The sequence below is a fragment of the Corapipo altera genome, unplaced genomic scaffold (genome assembly GCF_003945725.1).
Source record: "Corapipo altera isolate COAL_440 unplaced genomic scaffold, ASM394572v1 98, whole genome shotgun sequence".
Classification (NCBI taxonomy): Eukaryota; Metazoa; Chordata; class Aves; order Passeriformes; family Pipridae; genus Corapipo; species Corapipo altera.
This window is the reverse complement of record NW_020884914.1, coordinates 2,249,356-2,272,798: the sequence shown is the minus strand read 5'-3', so window position 1 is coordinate 2,272,798 and position 23,443 is coordinate 2,249,356. Positions and strand designations below refer to the sequence as shown.

The 23,443-nt window shown below is 36.7% G+C and overlaps 1 long non-coding RNA gene across 2 annotated transcripts; it reads left to right on the top strand.

Annotated features, from left to right (window-relative positions):
• Positions 1–485: 485 nt before the first annotated feature.
• Positions 486–22,815, top strand: LOC113952735. Of its 2 annotated transcripts, XR_003529639.1 has the most exons (9): positions 486–1,633; positions 2,260–2,366; positions 6,714–6,802; positions 8,745–8,817; positions 11,576–11,615; positions 14,596–14,694; positions 17,492–17,554; positions 20,505–20,569; positions 21,997–22,815. It is a non-coding gene; the product is annotated as an uncharacterized LOC113952735 (long non-coding RNA). The 2 variants fall into 2 exon arrangements; XR_003529638.1 differs by lacking the exons at positions 2,260–2,366; positions 6,714–6,802 and adding an exon at positions 7,207–7,336.
• Positions 22,816–23,443: the final 628 nt, after the last annotated feature.

Sequence of the window (23,443 nt, the reverse complement as noted above, 5' to 3'; positions counted from 1 at the left end):
ATAAGAAAAGCAATAAGCAAAAAAAGGATTATGAAAAAATTTAGGTATTTTAATTTTCCCATAAACATTGCAAAACAATAGCCAAATATATTTATTTTCTGCTGAGTAAAAAGAATTAAAAATCCTCAGTTCTACACAGCATTGTATCCAGGCAGCTCCATTCCTCTGTGGAGTTCCACCAATTGAATTTATTCAATTCAGATTACAGATCTGCTTGCAAAAGTGCACTTTGCACAGGGAAGGATATTGCATTTATATATCATAAATAAAAACTACTTCTACAATGTTATTTAGACTTAGGATTTAGATTTTGGAGCCAAAGCCACCTCTATACTTACAGCAAGCCAAAGCTCTGTGTAGTGAATACCACCCATGGATATGGAAAGCAATGAACACAGGCTTACAAACCAGGAATAATGCCAGATGAGAGGAAACTATTTTAAATATTAGATGTAAGGAACACATTTTTAAAAATAATCACAGAATTCTGTCACCTGAAACAGGAAAACAGTTTTATTTAAAGTAAATAAAATTGAAAGTCTTGCTGTGACATGGACTGTGTGTTCTCTGACACAAAAGTTCTCACATTAGAAGACCAACCAGAAGACAAACTCTGGAATATTGACAAGAGCTCTATAAAAATGCAATAAAAGTCAAGTTTATGAGTTTTTATATAGCTTCAAAGAGAAACTGTTTATCAATGCTGAAGTTCCACAAGCAAGTAAAATTGGTTTTCTTTCAAAAAAGAAAGTAAAATGAAGGCATAATGTAATATTTAGGAATATTTACATAGCCAAAAATACATAAATGTAGTACCTTACATTTATTTTGACATTCAGGTTCAATACTCAGGATTTAATATCTGAAGATATGACATTTAACATATGTTACTGTAATAGACCCATGTGTGTTTTCAATTATCTACATACAGTCAGCACAAAACATATTTTTATATACGAGATTATTTTTCTTCTGATTTTGCATGCCTCGATTTTGAAATGTATTTTTGAATATTTTGAACATTCCCAACTCCCTGATGAGAGCTGGACTGGATACTTCCCCAGGAATGGGGTCTTTTTACACTCCAGGGTAAAAGAGAGTAAAGGCTTCAGTGTAACTGGGGAAGGGGGAAGAGAGAAGTACAGTGGAAGACGATTTTGGTCAAATATTTCTTTTACAAACATAACATTCTTCAATATAGCTTGTAAGTAGAACATGAAATCGATTGCTATAAACCCCTAAAAGTTATATATTGGAATAGTTACCTTAAGTCATTTTATTCTCTACCTCTTTATGAATGATGCCACTATCCATACCTCAAAATTACAAAGAATTTCTTCATAACAGGAAATGAGCTGAACAACTCAGCTTTATAAATACCTGGAAAATAGAGATTGCTGTAAAAATAATGCTGCATTCTGATGAGTTTTAACTTGCAGCTTTTATTTTGATGACCTTTAAAAATTTCATGTAAGTAACTGAAACTCAGTCTTTATCAACATTTTAGGAATGTGGTGTATGGAATCTGTGAATTCCACCAGTGCCCTTAAATTCCACAAACCGAGTGAGGTTCCAGAGTACCCTGCAGCAAAGATGGATCAGAGAACAGCTATTTGCTGAATCTTTTCAAAAAGTAACTTGGGCATTTTTGTCACAGAAGTATTTTACTTGAACAACCTCATTGTGATGTGTCTTAATGAGGAGATACCTGTTTTTCCCAACTGTCAGCCATTTGAAGATTGACCTAATCCAGGTTTACAAAGCTCTGACACAGAGGCTGAAATGCATTTTTTCAGCTGGAACAAACTTCATTGCTAACTAAATCAAACCTTCCCACGAACAGAATAGAGAGCAGATACAATAATATCATATCCATAAGTATTTCACTAAAAGCTGACAGAGAAATAACAATGATAATTAAAATCATGTGGTTATAAAAAAGAGTAAAAATATTTTCAAAGTAAAAATATTTTTCAGTAAAAATATTTTCAGAGTAAAAATATTTTTCCACAGTGAAATCATCTCAGAAAATTCTTATAATGCTGATTTTCTTTTAAATGTGAGAGAGATTTCTGCAGTATTTATATACTCCTACACATGATTAATGGTGTCAGTGCTGTCTTTTTTATTAACATGTCTTTCCTACAGTATATATGGCATTAGAAGATTAATAGTCAAATGAAGGCTGCAGTCAAATGAAGTGCAGAGAGCACCACGAAGGCTTCTTCTGTGTGTTTTAAACAGACTATTGCATTTTAGGGCAGACTTTTCACCTAAGGACAGAGTTTGCCTTTCAGGCAAAAGCCTCTGTAAGTTGTGATTTGTCCATGTTGGTAAAAACCCAAGGAATTCTGATGGAATTGTGTGTAAGTATTTGTTTTGGTGAATAAGTGGTTATCACTTATTCAAGTGAAGCCAGTGAAGATTTCGCCAGAAAACTTCAATCCAAGCATTAAAAGACCTTTTTAATGCCAAACAGTAGCAAACTAAAACCCAGTTGTTTTCTGTCACTAACCATTAGTGATTCCTTTAGGTCACTGTTTAAGGTGGCTGGACTGAAAATGTGCTTTTTACATTATTCCCTTCAGTTAAGCAGTTGCTTTAAGGATAAACCTCATGCTACAGGTAAAAATCCATGCTACAGCTGGGATGAGAGGTACATTATTAATGGGCACATGTGAAGAGTGTAAATATTTGGTGAAAATATGTATTTGTGTCATTGAAACATGGAATCAAGTATTTGTCCTGCACAGTGTGAAATAACACATAAACCAAAAGTTCTGGAGGAAAAAGTGTAGTTTTCCTGGATGATTTCTGGATTATGCAGGTCATTTCATAGCATGCTGCAGCTCAAAGCAAGTACCTGAAATATGTCTCTGGGATAACACGTCACAACAGCTTTTTTGTTTGGTCCAACTACTGAAATAAGGTAAAAATAGTTTTCCAGTTATCAGGCAACGTGCTTTTTTATAAGGGAGTCAGCAGGACATTCCCAGTCTCATTTTTGCCTCTTGTGGCAGCCCCAGCCCAGACACTGGTGGGAGTGAAGGGACAGGCAGATGTCCAGATTTACAGACACACAGCTGGGTGACACTTCCCCCCACACAGACACATCCTCGTGGGAGTGGCAGCTCCCCACACAGCCAAGGAGCCTGTTTGCATGTGGAATTCAGCATATGGCTTGGGGTTAATTTGTTGAGCCCTCTCCTCCTAAACCAACAGGAGTATTCCAGAGGAAGGAGTACAAAGAAATTGCCAGTAGTAATATCTAGAAGGTCATCATCCTTATTTATTCAGTGTGTTAATCCAGCTCTCAGAGGCTGTTCCAGAGAGAATCTCCTCTGGGACCAGCACCAGCCATTTTTATCGAGCAGCATTTACAGGCTCCAATGTTTAACCACTCTGCATTTAGTAAGAGAGGGAACTTCCCTTGTTCAGCACAGTTGTACAATTTGGGATCTGTATTTCATGAATGTAGCAAAAACTTTTCATTCTGGTAAATAATTTGGCATGTAAATATTAGCATGGATAACTCCTTAATTTCCATACTAGTTTCTCACACTTTAGACTTACTAATGCTCCATATTCCACATGAATCAGGGCCAAAATGTCTCGAGTTTCACGTTATTACCTGTCAATAGAACTATTTGCTGTGCTGAAATGAAACCAAAATCAGCTCAAGCATATTGAGTGTGTTAAAGGGAATTTGGTCTAGGGTTCCAGCTGGTTTTAAAGCAAAACCTATTCCAATCAAGATTCTTTTCCATAGATTAAGGTTTGGTTTTGAATAATTCACACTGACCTATGTAACACTCATAATTTATAGAAGTGATTTATAGGGTAAAATACAAAAATGGGGACTCTGAATAAAATGTTCTGTCAGAAGAACATTTTGCTGTGTTCCATTAGAAACAAAATGGTCTCTTACAAATGTATTTGTTCGAAGATATTCTAAACTTTTGTGCAGATCAGTTTCTTCTTTTCCAAATGGGTCTATGCCTTGTGGAGATGTCAGCTGATAAAGATACTTATTTCTGCAGACTTTGATTTTCAGCAGGGCTTCTATAAATAAGAAAATTCAATAGTTTCATTGTAACCTCATACTACAGGGGTTTTTACAACACAGTGTTTCATGTACAGTCTTGTACTCTCTGAAGTTTTATCAATATGATGATAATGACAAAAATATTACTGCCTGTAATTTTAAGTAGACAATTACTAAGTAAAACTGTTTTGTCATTTAGACTTTATCTTTGATCATGTTGCTTCTCTGTGAGAAGTTGCTTAATTTTTTATGTGATATTAGCCTGGTCTAGTACAATTTAGAATGTGTTTATAGGTGGAAGTTATTACTGCATGAGAAATACTTGACTTTTTCTATATTCATGCTTAATTTTATTTTGTCATTTAGAATATCTGTAGGTTGCATGAATAGACTTGGCACTTTATAAAGTGGTGTCATAAATAGAATAGGCAGCTACAGTGAAACAATATTAGAATAGTCCTGTTTTCCACTATTTCTTCTGATCTTGTATGTAAGAAAAATAATGTACTGGCTTTTCATTTCTTAATCCTTTAAGGAACATAGTGAATTTAAGGATAATTAATCTCTCTTTACTTTGGGTGTCTAAAACTTAGGTACAGTGATGAACAAGATGACTGAGGAGTACCCTATTATCAGTGAAGAGAAATGGGTGCTGTCAAAGAGTTATTCATCCTCTCATATGACAAGAATCGGAGATAGTTGGGACTCAAAGAGGAATTTGCTGAGTTTTGAAAGATTCTACTCTGAATCTGGACTTATTCTACAAAACCAGACCATCATCTTTAGGGAGGTTACGCTGTTAAATCATCCTGGAGCCATTAAAAGTGGATTTTATAGAAAAGGGGTATTTCCTTCACATCCACTAAAGCAAACCATATGTGTGTGTATCTGTGTAGCTATAAATATACATAGGTAATGGTTGGATCTTGCTCCTTAAATGATCATTTGTTGCAGTGAGGCAGAACCTGGTACAATACATTTCCTGTATTCTGAAATGTTTGGTCATTATTTCAATCACTCAAATTTAGGCCCTGGCTGAGAACAATCAATATGGCTGTAATCTAAAAATTAAGTAGTAATAGATATTGCACCCATAGGAGTACAGATAATGTTATACAATGTATGATAATGTTCCCATATTATCAAAAATTGTTTAATCAAGATTTATTACGTTTGTAACATTTTTTACTTCAGTAAGAACTAAATTAGCCATACTTGATAGGAATTCTTTCTATTACTCTACTCAGTTTCTACTTTTCTGTGAAGAACTTATCATTCAGCTGTGCAGTACTTTTTTTTCTATAGAGGAAGACTATATTCTTCAATTCCATTCATCTTTACATGCCATTTGCTGCTTTACTAGGATTAACAAGGCGTTCCAAGTATTTTAACAGGAAAGTAATACATTCACAAAAATTCTCATTAAAGTCTTTATCTTCAAGTTACAAAAGACTGCACTTTTTAATGATTAAAAACTGCATACTGAAGCAGCACATACTTAGAGAATTATTCTGATAGTACTTTTGTTACATAGGTTTTGGAAGATCCCTTTCTTTGCTACCACATTCTTGTGTCTTGGAGCTCTTTTACTATGGTAATAAAGACTGGATTCTTACTCAGGGATATAATCTGTGGCTATCAATGACTAACTAACACATCTCTTCTGTTATTAAAACAATTCCAATGTGGAAAAGTTCAGTTTTAAATGTAGAGGATCAAATTATATTTGAGGCGAGCAAGGCTACAAGCACAACTAAATAGCACCTTTCCAACAAAGGTTTATTGCCTTGCAATTGTCTCAGTTTCATGAAAATTTGTAGGGATTCATATTTAATTCATATTTTTTGAAATTCAGAAGGGAGCTCTATGTAATTTCCTATCAGTGCAGAAATACATTAGGTAAAGAGCAGAGGTATTGATATCTAGGTGCAGAGATATTGATATTTGAGCAGAGATAAACACTAGAGCTCGTTGAGATGAATTCCTGCTGCAGTACTCCTGGTGCACCACGTCTGAGCCATTGCTACACAACAGTTTCTCCACCAAATAATCAGAATTCCCCACAAAACATTCTGAAATGAGGTGTTTCAGAATCAGGGAGTGCTCCCAATATGCATCCTCCAAAAAAAAAAAAATACTGCTGGCCTGTTGTTTTAAATGAAGGGGTCCTAGAAGTGCCTTTCTAAATACTTCTGCAATGATGTGTGAGTAGGAGGAGAGATACCTTCTCAAAGGTGACATGGGACACACTCAGATCTTCATTTTGATCCAGTCTCAGTGCTGAAGCACAGCTCCTGTTAATTGTGCAGTCAGGCCTGTGGTGCTGCAGTTCCTCATACATTTCAGGTTATCACTGTATTGACTAAAGACAAATACAGTTTGTTGCTCTGGGAGACACACATATTGCAAATTAAATCAGCTGCTGGAACAACACGAATATTCTTTGTGCCTAAGGAATGTTGGATATTCTCAGAGAACTTAGACATTAAGAAATGCAGTTCTTAATTGTTTTTATTCTCCATTCACATTATTTCTCCATGAATTTGTGGTGAGTTGTGAATGCACACATTTGTTTGTTTCTCTATGCATATGTCTTCTTTTGCTTGTCTCCCTGACAGGTTGCCAATGCTTTGTTTCTCAAAAATTAAGTTTTTGAAAAGTTTTGCAGAGTACTGGGGTGGCAGGTGTGTGAAAAGTGACAAAATTCAAGGCCAAAGTTTGAAATGTTTGTGCATTGAGAAGGAAATAATTTTCACAGTAATTATGCAAATATATGGATAATTAGGAATCCTTTGGACACTAAATATGTCTTGCAATATTCAATACAAGGCCCTGTACTATGAAATTTTGCAAATTCTGTTGTACATTGAGATGTGATATAACAGGACATTATGCAAATCCCTACTGGTATCTTACTGTTGTTTTATGTCTTTTCCATTAATGTAAAAGAACACAAAAAAACCAAAAGAAAAATCTGGCTGTAGAAGAAGAATTATGCATTTGACTGCATATAAAGTAATTCATGAAAACAATTTTATATGTACTTATATCTTTACAGATAAAACAGTTCTGCTTTTTCCTTCATTCATGCATTTAATTTAATAATTTTGAAAGATGCAGATGGAATAGTAACAGTTATATAATTTTCATTTTGCCAACAGGTTTCTTGCAAGAGTGTTCTGAAAAACACGGAGTCATTTCAGTCAATGAGTTGTTGTTCTCCCCCTCACCACATTTCTGTGGTCACTGTCACCAGTGGAAATCACAAGCTCATTATCATTACTTGAACTGGTGGGTGTTGCAAAAATAGTAGATCCAATGCCAAAATGAAAAGGAGACAACAGCTTGTTGTCTTAAATACATTAAAGTCAATCCTTACATAATCTTTCAGAATTACGTCAAATATTAAATGGAGGCAAATAAACATTGTTTTAGCTTTCTTTTTACTTTAAAGTCCTATTTCTGAATATTTTCCTATTCAGTCTGTGTTAGTAGTGAATTTACATTCCTGTGCAAAAAGACTTGGAGACCACTGCACAATTTAGATTTGATAAGACCAATGAACTGATACCATGGCTCAATGATTTTGTCTGAACTTCGTTGTAAAATAAAAAACAATAACTACAAACCATGTCAGCATTTGGAACAGCGTACATAAATTCTTGGATAAGAAAAAGATTTTAACACACATTCATTGTCTACATTATTTTCAGAAGATTTTAACTTAGTGTTAAGTAAATCCTGCATTCAAACATTACATATTTGGCCAAATGCAAATATCTCTTAGTTAAAAACAATAAAATATTTCCTAGCTACATTCCTGCTGACTTACACTTCAATATGCAGATATAATTTTGTGTGACCATTTCTTTTACTTTTCTTTGAAAAAGGTCCTAAGAGATTTAGATTTATCTCTCTCAGACATTTTAGAACTGGCTTGATAATAATTCTTTGGAAGAGAGATTTTCCCCTAAATGGTGCTAAGGTGTTTTCTGAGTTCCAGAACAATCTGAACAAAAACTTCAGTTAATGTGAACATCCATACTACTACTTGAGTTAATGCTGTACCAGCTCCCATGGGAGTCTGGTTTTTTCTCTAGACTTAAGTCAGGGTAACAGAACAAATAGCAAATTCTCCACTGAAGTCTCATGTCATTACTCTAAAATTGAACAAGTCTTTTAAGATAATTCAGGTAAAATTTTGTTTTAAAATCAGTGTTCCTTCTTGAAAGAGGATACTTGTTTTGGGAGACCAGCCTAACCTAGAAGAACTTGATTACAAAAAGTTAAAAAATCTTGTTTAGGCAGGATAGTGAGTCTAAAGTGCTAATCAGTGACCTCTTATAATATATGAACTTTATTCTACCCTGAACATTAACTCCAGCAGGCACAGCATAAGACAAATGTTATCAGACAGTATTCTCTTCCATTTTATCTTAGTTTTATTTGCTCCTTATGGCACAAACTAAGGAAAAGTATTCTTAGACCTCAGAAGACAAATGCCATCTGTCTGGTGTGTCTGTGCTTGCCATATGTGATCTATTCAGCTTATGAAATACCTGCACCCAACTTGTTGGTGTGAAGTTGAAAGACAGTTTATTCTTTAAGCAATGTGATGCTCCTGTAGGCAGCCAGTCAGCTAATCTGGGACATACCTCCTTTGCTTCTGCATTCTCACAGGTTACTATTTCTGTTACAGGTCTACACCAATTCCCTTGATCCAGTGGACTGATGTTCCATCAGTATCCTGCTTTCTTCATGCCCCAGTCAAGGTACAGTAGTTTCATAAGGTGTTACCTGCTGATTATCACAGTATAGATTATAAAAAAACAGATTATCTGCTGGTTATCACAATACAAAGGTCTGCTGCCATCAAATAACAGACATTTTGGAGGAATTTCTTTGCACAGCAAGAAGCTTTTGAGCTCACAAAAGACTTCCATTGAAATGTTCACCTTATTGGCCCTCTTACCAGACTGCTCACATTCTGAATCCTTTAGAGCTGCTCTTAGCCCCAGTTTCTTAGTAGTGGAACTGTCTCCTCTGTCAAGAGAGCTTTAATTTCAAGCCATATCCCACTCCTGAATTTACATGTACATGTCAGTGTCTGGTCTGTTGCTTAGGTTTGAATATTCTAGATTTGAGAATCAGAAGAAACCAACATAAGCAATTAAATAAATGAATTTAATAAATAACTGATTGAAAAATAATTTATTAAATTAGTGAACTTATTTACTTAATTAATTGAAAATATCTAGCATGCCAATAGCAATACTTCTGTGCTATTAGCCTGAGAGCAGTTCAATTAAAAAAATAATAACTTCTAGTTGACTAATACTAATATGGTGAATAAATATGCTACCAAGAAAACTGTTTATATTTTCAAGGCAGCCAAGCATCTGCACACAAACAATTTCTTTCTTGCAGCAGAATTTTATGTAATGTCTGAAAACACAGAGGAAAAAAAGCCTTTGCTCTTTCTCCTTCAAAACAGAGAGGAGCGTGTTTACTTTCACCAAATATCCACATGTGTGTGACACTCTCAGGAGCACTCAGTTGCTGTAAGAGTAGAACTTTCTAATTCTTTTCCATAAACATCCTGCACATGCATCTCCTGTGTCTGTGCCCTCAATAAAGGAGGAAGGAAGTCCTGAAAGACTGTCTGTGTATTCAGTTGTGAGCTCCCACTGGGAAGCCAAGGCAAAGGACACAATTCTTATACAAATGGGCAAAGGTATCTACATTCCACAGCGCCAAGCAACCATCAAATCCAGAAGAAATTCCTAGTCCTCCTCCTTGCCCTACTTCAGGCATCTGGGAATCATTGAAGTCTTGCAAATAACTGAAAATATTAGCTGTCTGGTCACTGCTCACATCGTGCTAAAGTATACATTTCATCTACCCATCCTAATTTTCTTGTCCATTTTACCCCATATTGTGAGACAGGATATTAAAATAAGTTCTTCTTATTTCTTTGACGGAGTGTAACAACATTTTCCAGACATAATGTGTCTCAATTTTCTCCTAAGTGTATTATTGTTATTTCTCTAGAGCCATAAAAATTGGCATACCACAAACGTCAATGGTGCCTAAAAGCCTGTCTTAGTGGGGGAAAAGGGCTATGAAATAGCATGGTTACTTTTGTAAGAAAAAACATGAAAACTTTTCTAAAATAATTGTTCAACAAAATAAATGATACAAAAAGTCATTACAGTGTAGGATATAAGTCTCTTCCTGAAACCTGCAACCTCTTTCCTTATGTTTTTATCATCTGTGATTAATATACCCACATCCAAGTTTGGCTGGTAAACCCTGATACTACATCACTGCCTTATCTCTTTGTTTCCCCTTGTTTATACTATGCTGCATACCCTTACAAAAGGGAAACTAAAAGTGACATTTGGGATGTATGGCAGGATTTTTAATATTTACTTTGGCAGATCTTAGTACAGATACAGATTTGGTGACAATATCAAGAGTCAAACACTACCAATTTGTTGTAAGGCACATAGGCCAACAGCAGAAAAATAATCAGACAAGAATTTAATCAGGCAAGTGCTAAATAGAGGTGTGTAGCAGGACCTATCATAGCACCTATTTTGTACCATATCTACATACACTATGTTTAATTTTTAATAACTACAACAGGCAAAAACATAGCAATAAGATCCCAATATCTGCAGTTAATGTGAAAAGATCTAGAGCAGAAAAAGCTTATTTTTAACATAACTAAGTCACTGAAACAAATTCTGCCTGTTGTGCCATGACTTGAACATAGTTACTTATCAGTGTAGAATTTAGACTGCTGTATCTGTCCCACCTGGAAATACAGACCCACCACATAGTGGTGCAAGGGATACAAAGGAGGCAGATACACCGAGGAATTTACTGCAAACAGAAAGCAAAATTGTCTATAGCAGTGAAAACTTCAGTTACTAAGAATAGGAAACCTTTTTTCAGCACAATAGTTGTGGGCATTGACCAGTTATTTTTCTTTTTTCAGTAACATATCAAAACTTTCCACCACTTTTTGTATCTGGTTCCAATGAACTAATAAACTGCCGATAGTGCTTATCAACTTGTCATGCATGGCAGTGTTTTTTCACTTGCAACAAGAAAATGTTTATCTTTTTGCTACACTCAAAGCAAGCAGCAGAACTGAAAGTTCCTGTGAGAAGAGCTGGCAAGTGGCCTGCAGTCTAGAGACTTTGGTTTACTCTGTTTTTTTGTTTGTTCCCAAAATTGTTTTTTTCAGCCCAAATTTTTTGGTGTTCTAAGATTGGTAATAATTATCTACAGACTAAAAAATGTTCCAACATAAGGTGCAGCACCTTAAAGTTATTATTTGTTCTTTCCAACCTTTTAATGCCTCAGTGTTAAACACATAGATAGGACTTGGAGATGCAGAATCACAGAAGAGAAACAAAGTCTATCTCCCAAATAGGTTCAAAGCTCCATGTTTCTGCCATAACACAGTAGTATTCTTGTGCATTAGTGTAAAGTACTGAAGTGTTTTTAAATGTTCCACAGGTAGAATGGGAAAATACAGTTTTGTGCTCTCTGTGAGAAGGTGAGAATATATCCTTGGAATATATAATAATGTAAATACCACCCAATTAATATGCTTCATTAGAAATGTTAATTTTTTTTGCATTAAGATAAATTTGCTATTACAGGTATTGTAATATACTCTGCAGATTTGCTGTTCAAGTGCACTGCTCTCCTCATCTTAATTCGTAGTGAAATCAGTTAAAATTTTGTCGTTAAAGTTTGTTTTGTCTGCCAGCCACAGTTGCGGGCAGTTTTTCAATCCCACTATTAACAGTGACAAAGAAGATTCCTTAATCTTCTTTGTTAAGTGGGATGAAACTCCCGAGGCAGCAGTTCACCATCTCTTTGCTGTCTTGGGGGTGACATCTGATTAAAGGTCAGCGAGCCCCCGAAGCGGCAGCGGGGGGAGCGCAGTGAGTGTGCTGTGTGCGCTGGGCGGCCCCGCTGCAGCACAAAGGACAGAGGCACCGGCGGCCCTGCGGGAGGGACCCGCTGTCCCCTCCCAGCCCACCCTGCGGACTCCTCTCCTGCTCCAGGGGCTGTGTGACCCCCCCGGCTTTGGACGCGTGCAGGGTCCTGCTTTAGGAGGAAATCGAGAGCCTTGTGGTGCCTCGTGGGTGCAGTTTTGCCCCCTGACCCCACGCCGGGGTGTTTGCAGGAGGGTTGCGTGTTATCAGGGGCCTCAGGCCTCACTTTCTGGCAGGAGGAGCTACCTCTGCTTTGGGGTGGGCCTTTCTTGATTTCTTGGAATTTTCTGTTTATTAACTGAGTAATCTGGAAAGGAGAGGATAGCAATGGAGCTGGTACAGAGAGATACTGTGTTGTAGGCCAGAGCTGACTATTCCAGATTAAAATGCATTCTGAAATGAGGTGGGAGCTGCACTGCTGCCTCTGACAGGTGAAGTGCCTGCAGTACCTTACCTGGTTTAGGTTCTAGTCAGGGCATTTTCCACCCTCCTGTGACTGGCCAGGGGGCAATCAGGGCCCAGACCCTGAATCCAGCACCCCTTGATGCAACATGCTCAGACTGGAACAAGAACTCTATAATTTTCATTTCAGATATGTTCTAAGAAGGGGTTTGTTTCCCTTTTTGGTTTTAAATACACCCAGAGTTTTAAAAGAATAAAATTCTGTTACAAGTTAGAATAAATTTCTAAGATAAGATGATTTTATATGAATTATCAAGGTACTGAATCTAGATTATTTGACTATGAGCCCAGATTATACCACAAAGTCTATGTTTGATTCAAACTACAATCTGGGGATCTTCTGGGCTCACTCAGTTCTCCTTACTGCCAACAGCAGTCATGGGATAGTTCTGTTACGGATTAGTTCAGAACTCCAAAAATGACTAGCACAGATTCCCTGGCTTTGTCTATGAATATCCTATTGCTTCCTCTGTTCAAAATTAACCTGCTGCAATCTAGTTTGATATTTATGGTGCTCTCATTATCGAGATTTCCAAAGGCCTCAGTCAGCAGTCACAACAAGGCTGTAGATGTCATTTTTAAAAGAATATACAAAATACTATTTGTCATTTGAAAAGTAAGGAAAATTTTAAAGTGGCTTTTCCTTTAAAAAACCAAACCAATACCCAGTAATCAACCAAAACCCAATTTTGATTAAGAATTGAGTTTCTCAGTAGATTATTTCTTGAGCAATATCACCTGTTAAGTCTAACTACTGGAGAAATTAATCATCTCCAAATATTTCATCTTTTAATTGCTTAAGTGTAAAATAGGTCATATTATCTATCTTGATGATTATGAAATGTGTGATTTCCTTTAACGATCTTTATTAACTTACAATGATTCCTGTATGCCCTTCCAGCTCTAACTGAGATTCTGTCAGCACTGTGCTTCCTAACTGACACTTGCACTTGTTTAAAATACAACCATAAAGATCCACTTCAGTCACAATCTTGGCACTGGTGATTTAAATATGGGAATAAAATTGTTTGCATGCATTCAAAAGTTAAGGAGAAGAAAACAAAACCATTTACACTTCTTTAATCAGCCATCGATGGCAACAAATTAATTCTGTAGTCTAAATAACATTTAAATAGTGTACATACAGTTGAGGCAATGTTCAAAACTTGAGATAATAATGGGTTTCTTCAATATATAAATGAGACTGGTTTCTTTTATTCAGCCTATTTAATAACTGGATATCTTTTCTGCTATTTTTGTTTATCTCTTAGGAGACTGTTGGTAATCACAAGAATTTTATATATAATAAAAAAATAAAAAATATATATATAACAAAAAACTGAAATGCTGTTAATACTCTTCCATTTTGTAAAAGAATAAAAGCATTCTCATATTACTCAGTTCTTGGCACAAAGCAAATACCTAATATCTTTTCCACTGTGGAAATTCTATTTGAAAAATATTACCTACTTGCTACTGTTCTAACTTTTAGAGCAATTTGTCTCTTGGTTAATGTCTCTTGGCCCTATAATTAAAAGAAATCGAAACCCCTAAGAAGAGGCTAATAGAAATCTTTGCTTTGCTCATATTTAAAAAACGACCAGAGAAAAAAAATTATCTTTTACAGAATGTTTAATACTGAAAGTTACTCCCAGCCTATTCCCAAAGTGCTTTTAGCTTCAGTGGACAGTTTTACAGATGACTTTTGCAGGCCTTCCTCTGGGGCTCTATCAGATCCAGAGGTTTTTGTGACATACCATTTCAAACCAAAATGATTTAAATACTTAAAATAAACAACTTGAAGCAAGTGTTTGAATTCAAGAGCTTAAATATACATCTCGAAACATGTGCTTGGCTCTCTTTTCTGATGCTTATTCTTCAGTGATAAAAATGTGCAAAAAAATGACAAATGTATGTCAGGTGATTCCTCTTAGATATAAAAGGGACTGGAATTTAGTATTAATTATTTTGATTCTTTTCCTTGAATTTAATCTCAGAATTTCTAGCTCTAACCATATATTTTTCTTGATAGTAATGTCATATGATAAATATATTTTTATGTATTTGCAGAGCACATGTTCAGAAAGAACCTGACTTTTGCTCTGGCCTGGATGTATACAAGTAGTTTTGTATGCAAGAATCAGCTGTTGAAGCCTACAAGTTATGCAGGTAAGAAATTTTATGAAAGATTGCTTACATTAGGAAAAAAAATTAATTCTGATATCCTTGAAAGATTATGTGTAAGATAAGATGCTGACACAGGACAAATACAAAATTAGATCATTTTTAGTGCTCAAATCTATCATCACAGTATTCTTTATATCATCCTGTGACTAGCATAGCCCCCAAAAGACTTTTAAAAAGTAATTAAAACTCCAATCTGTTCATATTAGGTCTTCTGTAGCAAGGTGACACATTTTGTAGCTCTGGGAGTACTCCCTTCACTGATCTTAACACTGCAGAACTCCATAGAATATATGCTGTCTCATGCCTTTTTTTTTTACATTTCCAATTAGATGCAGAGTCTTTACCTAAGGAATGTGACTTAGAAATAAAAAGTTTGCTGAACATGCACTTTTGCATGGTTAGAAAAAAAAACATGCCAAAAACTTTACAATTACGATTAATTTAATTGATTAATTTAATACCTTGTAAGAATGCATATGCCAGTGTGTTTTGACCTGTGAGTACAATATTGTTCAACACTGCTTGTTCAGTCCTCCTAGAAAGGAACATTCTTGTTATTGTGGTGTTTATTTGGCATCAAAAGTTCTGAGTTTCAGCTGTAACAGCAAGTCCACTTTGTGACCTGTAGGACATGACTTGACCTGTAAGGTTTTCTTGCCTGAAAAATGAGACACAGTCCTTTAGTAGAATGAAGAGCATTTGCTTGGAGATTAAACTTTAATATAAAAGGGGGGGGTGAAGCCACCCAGTTAGTTTCTTTCCTGTGTCACCCAGTATTTTGGAGGCTCTTTAAGGATATCAGTAGTCCGTGTCAGAGGGACGAAGTGACACCATCTATTATTTCTTTTCAGCTCGTCAATGGAGTCAGGAGTCCATTTAACACAAAGCAGTGACAGTGCTGTCCCACACACAGCTACTGAAATAAATGTTACCAGCGCTGCACATGTCAAACTGATGATATATTGGGCTGAAATACCCAGGCACAAACAAACCCTGTTTACGGGGGTGTGTTCTGCCTCCTCCTTCAAGAACTGGAAAACTGCAGGCTCCAGGGGAACCTGTCACCCAACAGGAATAAACTGTGCCCAGGAGATCCCTGGAGTTCTCTCACGCTCACCCAGAGGGGCAGGGAGAGGAGCCACACAGCATTCCCAAGAGGCTGGGCCATCCCACCTCCCTCAAAAGCCTCTCAGCAAGAGGAATGCCCACACAAAGACCTTTAGAGTTGGATGAGCACAGAACAGCTGAGAACCCACAATATCTTTTCTAGGTTTAATCATAATTTTATTTTGGGACTGTATGAAAACTTGGGTATTTGGGTACATTTAATTTAAATAAAAGTACTGGACAGATCCATGCATTTGATAAATGACCTGATGCATGTTTCTAAAATCAATATTCTAACTGAGGTCCACCTGAGCAGTCATTCAAGTCAGCTTGCAAAATGTCTGTCATTTTTTCAGAGACACAGATGCTAAATTCTTATGTTAAAACCAAGTTAATTGTACCAAAAGAATGAAGCTCTCACTCTTAAGCTAAAATATATCCCTCTTCATAATACCATGCAGTTATCAGCATGTCCCTTGGATTTATGACTTATGACATTTGTTTACCAACAGGTGGTTGCATATCTTGCCATTTATATTTTAAGCAGCAGTAAACACAACTAAAAATAATATAAGACAAACAAAATAAAACTCAGTGCTGTTTTTAAAGTGTTTTTAGAGAAAAGCTGTATTTTTAAGCCAGGTCTTCGAGTAGTTCTCACCAGGCCCAGTAACACAGAAGAATACTGCAAGAGCAATAAGGATTTTTAGGGGCATTATGATAGTGTAAAGGAAACACATCTGCCCCCAAAAGTCCCTCATTTTCCCTGCGGTTCAGAGCCATGCAGGAAGTGGTGAATGCTGTGGAACATCAAAAATGAAACTACAAAGAGAAGATTTTTAAGTTAGAACAACTTTCCAACAATACCTCAGGATTTCATCATTTTCTGTTAGTTCACTACACAGGAAAATTGTAGTTTTTCAAACAGCCTCTAAGTCATTGCTCTGAATGTATAAAATGGTCCTGTCCATTCAACAAAGTGAATTCTTAGGCAACATTCTAAGAAATTCTGTTGGTATTGGGAAGTGCAAAACATTTTGCAGGAAGCCCAGACAATACAGGACAATTTTTCTTCTTTCAGCCCCCCAAAAGCAAAAAATAAAACAGAAAAACCATCATTAACCATTGACCTGCATTTCTTATTTTTAAGGATACTTCAGTGACAGAGTGAACATTAGTTCATAGAAGAAAATTATACATAATAGAATCATATAGCAACTTTCATTGTAAAGAATTTAAAGACATTTTCCAACTCCCTAGGCAGTTTTCTATACATACAGAAAGACCACTCAGAGTAAAAATACAAAGAGGAATCCCAATTTAGGAAAGACTGAATACTCAATATTTATAAATATCCTTAGTAAAACAGGTAGCACATTTGAACTCTGAGTTATGCCTATTCAATTGACATGCCCAAAGTTACTATTTTAAAATAATCCACATTTAATAGCACCTAACAGACATAATCTTCACAGATTCTTGTACCATAAGGTATAAAATATATCACTGAAAAAAAGCAATGCCCAATTCCTCATATATTATTTAATAGGATGGGCTGTGTAATACATTTTGCTCTGTGTTCATGTTAAAATATAATAAAAAATTAACCCAATTCTTTCCTCAGGTTCCAGAAATTTTCATGTGATCTCACTTGCATTTTTTATGGATGCAGGTCCAGTGAATTCAGTGGAGATCCTTCTGACTGACAGCAGCATCCAGGCACCTACTGACAGAGGTGTGTGCAGTTTGTGTGATTTCAAATAGGCCTTGGATTACAAAAGAAAGCTTTAATACAAACAGCAGCAGCATCAAAGCAAAAATCTGGATTTTGCTGACCTTAATAGCCATTTTAACAGTAGCAATCCATAACAAATAGAAATGCCCCTTCAGTGCAATTACTGCATTCACTTATTTTTCTTGGCTCATGTGGGCAATCCTGGAACATCCCGAATGGATTTTTCTCAACCTTTCCTAAAGCCCTTTATATGGGCCTTGTTGTAGATGACAGAACACATTTGGTCCTTTTTGTGTGTGTGTTTTGTTTTAATTCTTATCCTGACCTACAAACAAAAGAAAAGTTTTACTTATAAAAATCAGTGTTTAGAGACTATTTTATATTGGTTCCTATAGAAAGGCCATGATTTCCGTGAAAGGATTTGGTCTGTCTGACTGAAGCTTAGATGCTTTAAACAGCAAAAATGCATCAATACTACTTTACACTGGTGAATTGTAGTCTCCCTCATTAACAGCTAAATTAAAATATTACAGCAGTATTAACTGAAAGATCAAAATAGTTTTGTTTAAAGTTTTTCACGTGCATCCACAGTGTAAGTAATTGGTATATTAGGAAATTAGATAGAATTGATGTATCATTTTTAAGACTTTTGGGCTCAACTAAGAGCAAGTATGCTCCAAACAGGAAAAGAAAAAAAACTCTGGAGCCTGCCTGTAGAGAATCCTGATTCCAGTGTAAAAAATAAAATGTTGGTAACTGAAGAGCTTTATATCCAGCAGGGAGTGAGAGACCAGGGGGAACCTTCTGATGCCAACTGCTGACATGTAGTCCTGTCAGCTGGCTCACAAAGCAAGTCACCTCAGTAATACATGTGAGTCCTGCTTCTATTATCTTTATTTACTCTGTGGATGTTATAGAAAGGTCCTGAAAAAAATCCACAAGCTGAATAAGGCCTATCCATTCACACAACACCTAAAGAAACCTCAGAAACAGGAATTACTTGGGCATTTTGACAACAGGTAAAACACCTGATCCTTTGTTTTTTCCATGTTTATATCCTTTACCAAATTCCCTCCACATCTGCATTGTTTGCATATGACATTGCAGCAAGACATCAGTGCATTTATTAACTGATATGCTGTGAAAACTGGGCAAATGATGCTTTCAATTCAATAATTTCACCAGAAGCTTCAAGCCACGTGGTCTGGAGTGGATTTGGCATTTCATGTCCTACAACTACTTTTCTACCACTTCTTTCACTACAGGTGCAGCTACCAGGTGACAGCAGTGTTTTTCCACTAACATTTTAAAGCAATTTTAAAAAATCCATTTTTTTTTTTGCTTCATAACCTATGAAATATGATTTTTTTGGCAAATAAAAAATGATACTTCGAATGATGTCTTTCAAAATTATGCCTGAACACACAGCTGTGTGTTCACATAGATTTTCTTTGTGGTGTGAGGTCCAGGTTTTACACAGGCAAGCAGTGCTGGTGGCTGACACTGCAGCAGGGAGACAAGGACAAGGCACAATTTAAAAATCAGCCCTTGGGTGTCTGTGCTCTTGCCCTGGAAAAAACTCTGGATGGCTTCCTAGGAAGGGGTGACTGATTTTGTAGCCTTTACTAAGGCAAAATTTTTAGTTGTTCCAGGTCATGAGTTTCCAAACTCGAGGTCGTTACCTCTCTCTCTCTTTTTTTGTGGCTGGATCAGAGGGGAGTCACAAAACTTTTCTGTTGCAACACGAGGTCAGGAGATGTCAAAGGTTGAGGCCCTGCTTCAGAAAATGCAGGCCACAAACCAATCCCCAGCCATGCCACTGGATTCTGGTGGAGATCCTGATCTTTTCACTGCTTTCAATAAAATTTCAAAAGTAAACAGATTAGGCCATTTGATAATCCTCTGCTGATTCAGTGTGTTTGTAAGCTGGTTTTTTTTTTAAAGGTTTGCTTAAAAATGCAGAAAAGTAATTCTAAAAATGTAGTTTTAAATTTATTTTAAATAGAAAGAGAGCTGGTAGGGCTTTCAATTTTATAAATTATAAATGCAATAAATAATTGGGCCTGATATTTCTAAACATTATTTTTTCAATAATTCATGACATTTTTTTACCTCAAGAAAAATTAATTTTTATTACAAACATACCATCTACTTTTTATCTTCTGTCAATTTCTTTTTTTTTTTCATTACAAATAGCAAGATAGACTGATCCCAGGTATTTAATTATTAATGCTCTGGATACACAGTGCACTTCAGGAGTCTCAGCTCTGAGGCCACCACCCCAAGCTGCACGCAAACCTGGGGGGAAAAACCAGAGTGAGGGAAAGAGAGCCAATTTTTATAACACAGATGTTTAGGGCATCTATCACTGTTTTGTCTAATCATCATCAATTTAAATAACACATAGAAAATAAACACACTTTTAAAGTTTAAAATACATGCGTGATATCCACGGTAGTAGAAAATTGTCTGTTTTACTGCACACCAGAGACAAACAGGAGCTGCTTCTGTAAGCTCAGGAAAGGGGAAAAATGTGAATAAAAGTGTTGTATGAGGAAGGCCTAGAGAAGTGTAACTGTGTTCTTTAACACTGCTCATTAATCATTCAAATAGTGCATTAATTCTACAGCTGGGTTATTGGTGCTAGCAGGAATGCATGTTAATTTTATATATCATCAATAGAGAATCAAACAGAACCTGTTTTAAAAAATAATCTAAAAATAGCTGATCAGCAAAGTGTGTTACTTAAAGCACATCTTACTGAAAGTAACTGTGCAAAATTACATGTTTTAATTTAAGATCTTCAAAGTAACAATTGGTAAGAAGCAACTACTGTATTTCAGCTGATCTTTGCTGCTGTTCGGGTATGTAGGTTTGTTTCTCTTTTCCCTTAAAGATCCTCATATTGATCCACTTTCTAATCTCTGATTTTCTGCTCTTATGTTCTCAGAATCCTGGTGAAGAGACCAGGGGAGTTAAACCAATACAGATCTGACAACCTGTAAGACTGGACAGGTCTGGAATGTATTCACAAACTATAATTCAAAACTGAAAAAATTCTACAGTTAAGTTCATAGCTTAATTGGCTCATGAAAATTTAACCTTTCATAAGTGCTGCCTTTGAACAGCATTATTTCATGCAGAACAGTAGCTAAAAGGCATATTAGCAGCACAATTCTGACCTAAGTTACTCCAAATCAGATTTTGGTCTTAAACAAGTGAGGAATTTGTTGCACTGAGGTTTGGATATGTCCTATTTCACTTGTGTAGAGATTGTATTGCTATAAAATGTAAAGTGTCAGAATTCTACAGAAAAATCTTGGTAATTCATCCTGATATCCATTTGCATAAATGTATAGATCCTGCATATAGACATGTAGAACAACTTTACTTGAACAGTGTATCACTGGGTAACTTCAGCTGAATTTCCAGGCCTTTTTGAAATATTCAAATTGGTTCAGTCTGAATAGGTCAGCACTTAAAATTAATCTGACTGCAGTGACAATGTGACCACAATGTGAATGTCTAGATATTTAATGTGTAACTTAAGGAGGTGATTAGCTGGCATAAAATGTCAGAACTATGACAGACACGTTTACACCAACTGAGAGGATGCTCCTGTGTGTATTTTGTGTGCACATGCTGCACACAAGAGCCATTGTAGAAATTACACTGTGTGAGTGTCCTGTGTTTCCTTGAGTGTTAAACATCTGTGCAGTGTATGTGGAACCATAGAAAGTCCACTGTACCTACTGTCATTTTCAACACTTCCTAGAATCCCATGAGGAAAGTACAGCTATGTAATTATTGAGTAAAAATTATACTTAAATTCTTTAGGACATCGATACTAAAATGTAAATAATAACATGAACTTAAACTGCTCTACCAAGCTCAGGTTTACAGTGCCTTACTCATAAAAATATATCCTATAACTTTTACCAGTATAAAAATTAGTAGTCTTTAAATTGATCCATAGATACAGACTGTACACATGGAGACACACAAGCAGACAAACATAAAGAAACAGCTGAAGAGATACGTTAAAACTGAATACTCTGTGAGCAAAAAAAATGAGAAGGGGATTGACAGTACAAATGTTACCAGTGCTTATATGTTTTCAAGGTTTAAACTGCCTCTCTTTTCTAGGGACTTCCTTTTCTCTCAATTCACCTGTACTGAGTGACCACTCTTTGAAAGACAACTTTTTCTTCATCTTTTGCTGGCTTTTTAAGAGAAAAACACCACCAACAGCTAGAAAGCTTTTATGTTTAACTTTTGAAATGATAATATTTTCTATCCACTTTTTATCACTAAAGACAACATTACAGTTAGAACATGATTATTTATTTAAAGTGTAGCAGCCTTTTACTAAGTGCAGCAGTAGTTTACTACTAAGTTTAATGTCCAGTGTAAGAGCCATAATGTGCAGTTTTCTTTTGCAGAACAAAGTGACCACCAAAAGCGGGACTTTGTGGGCCAGTTGGATAAAACATAAGCTCATCTCGCCCCCAAAACCCCGACTCTGGAACCACAACCTTCCAAGATTCAATTTGTAAGTAAAGTATCTTTGTAAGATATGCCCAATCAACTGAGTCATTGCTTACAGAGTGGGTAATTTTCAGACTAATAAAAAGAGAATATTGTAGCCAAGTCACAATACACAGTCCTTCATTTTCTGGACAGCGGGAATTACTAAGAGATACTATTTGTTTTTATTCATATTTTATGATTTATTTATCAGGCAGGTAAGAAGTACCTCCTCTAAGTGTCTATAAAATGACATGGAACTCCCCAGAATAACAGTTATTTATTAGACCCAGCACTCAAACTATCTATTAAGACTTCTTCTCAAAGCGGGTAACAAATTATTGTGTATCTCTTCCACTGTGTCAGACTAAAGTTGACACATTATAGAGAAATGTTTGTCAATAGTCTAAATTTTTTATTTGTATGATAAACTAGAAAATATTTTCACTTTACTTGAAACAAGTCTTTTCCCATTAACAATGGTAGTTTCAAGTATTCAGCTGTGTGTCTACCACCCTCAGTATGATGTTTCTTAAGAACTTCTTTCCAAGGTGAGAGGAAACAGATTCATGGACAAAAGGAATGTGTTTTCTAAATCCTCACTTTATAATTCCAACAGAACTTCTAAATAAAATCCAAGTTTAAAAGCATTATAGTTTACACTTGGATGGCTGGAGTAGGTAAATGCTGTCAGTTACTTTAAAAGAAACTAATTACTGTGCTTGAAAAGCCACTACTACGTTCATTCTGCTTTTGATAATCAAAATACAGAGCCGAAGAATGCTGTCCTGGCTGAACCGCTGCATAATCAGCAAACACACCTTGACAGGAAAACACAGAGAAGTTGATGGAAATTCTGGCTAAGTAGAAATGTTTAAATATTTCCCCTTTCTACAGGCCACACATTTTAACCGACTAATTTGATTTAGGTGGCTTTGCTGGCCATGATTCCACACGAGCCGCTCAGACGGTTCTCATCGACACCGCGCGTTTCTAGTTGTTCGTGCGGGGCGAAAGTCGCCCCGGGAGCCACCCGGAGGCGGCGGGCCGGGCCCGGGGCCGGACCCCGCGGGGAGCGAACACACCTGTAGCTCCCGAGGGTGCGGGGCACGGGCGAACAGCCCCGTCCCGCGGGGCGCGGCGGGCCCGGCCCCCTCCGCGGCCTGCGGCAGGTGGGACTCGGGGCCGCGCCGGGAGCCGCCCGGGGATGCGCTCCCGGGGATGCGCTCCCGGGGGTTCGCTCCCGGGGGTTCGCTCCCGGGGGTTCGCTCCCGAGGATGCGCTCCCGGGGATGCGCGGGGGATGCACCGGGATGCGCGGCCCCGCGCCGCCCCCGCCCCCCGGGGCGCCTTTCCGCGGCCG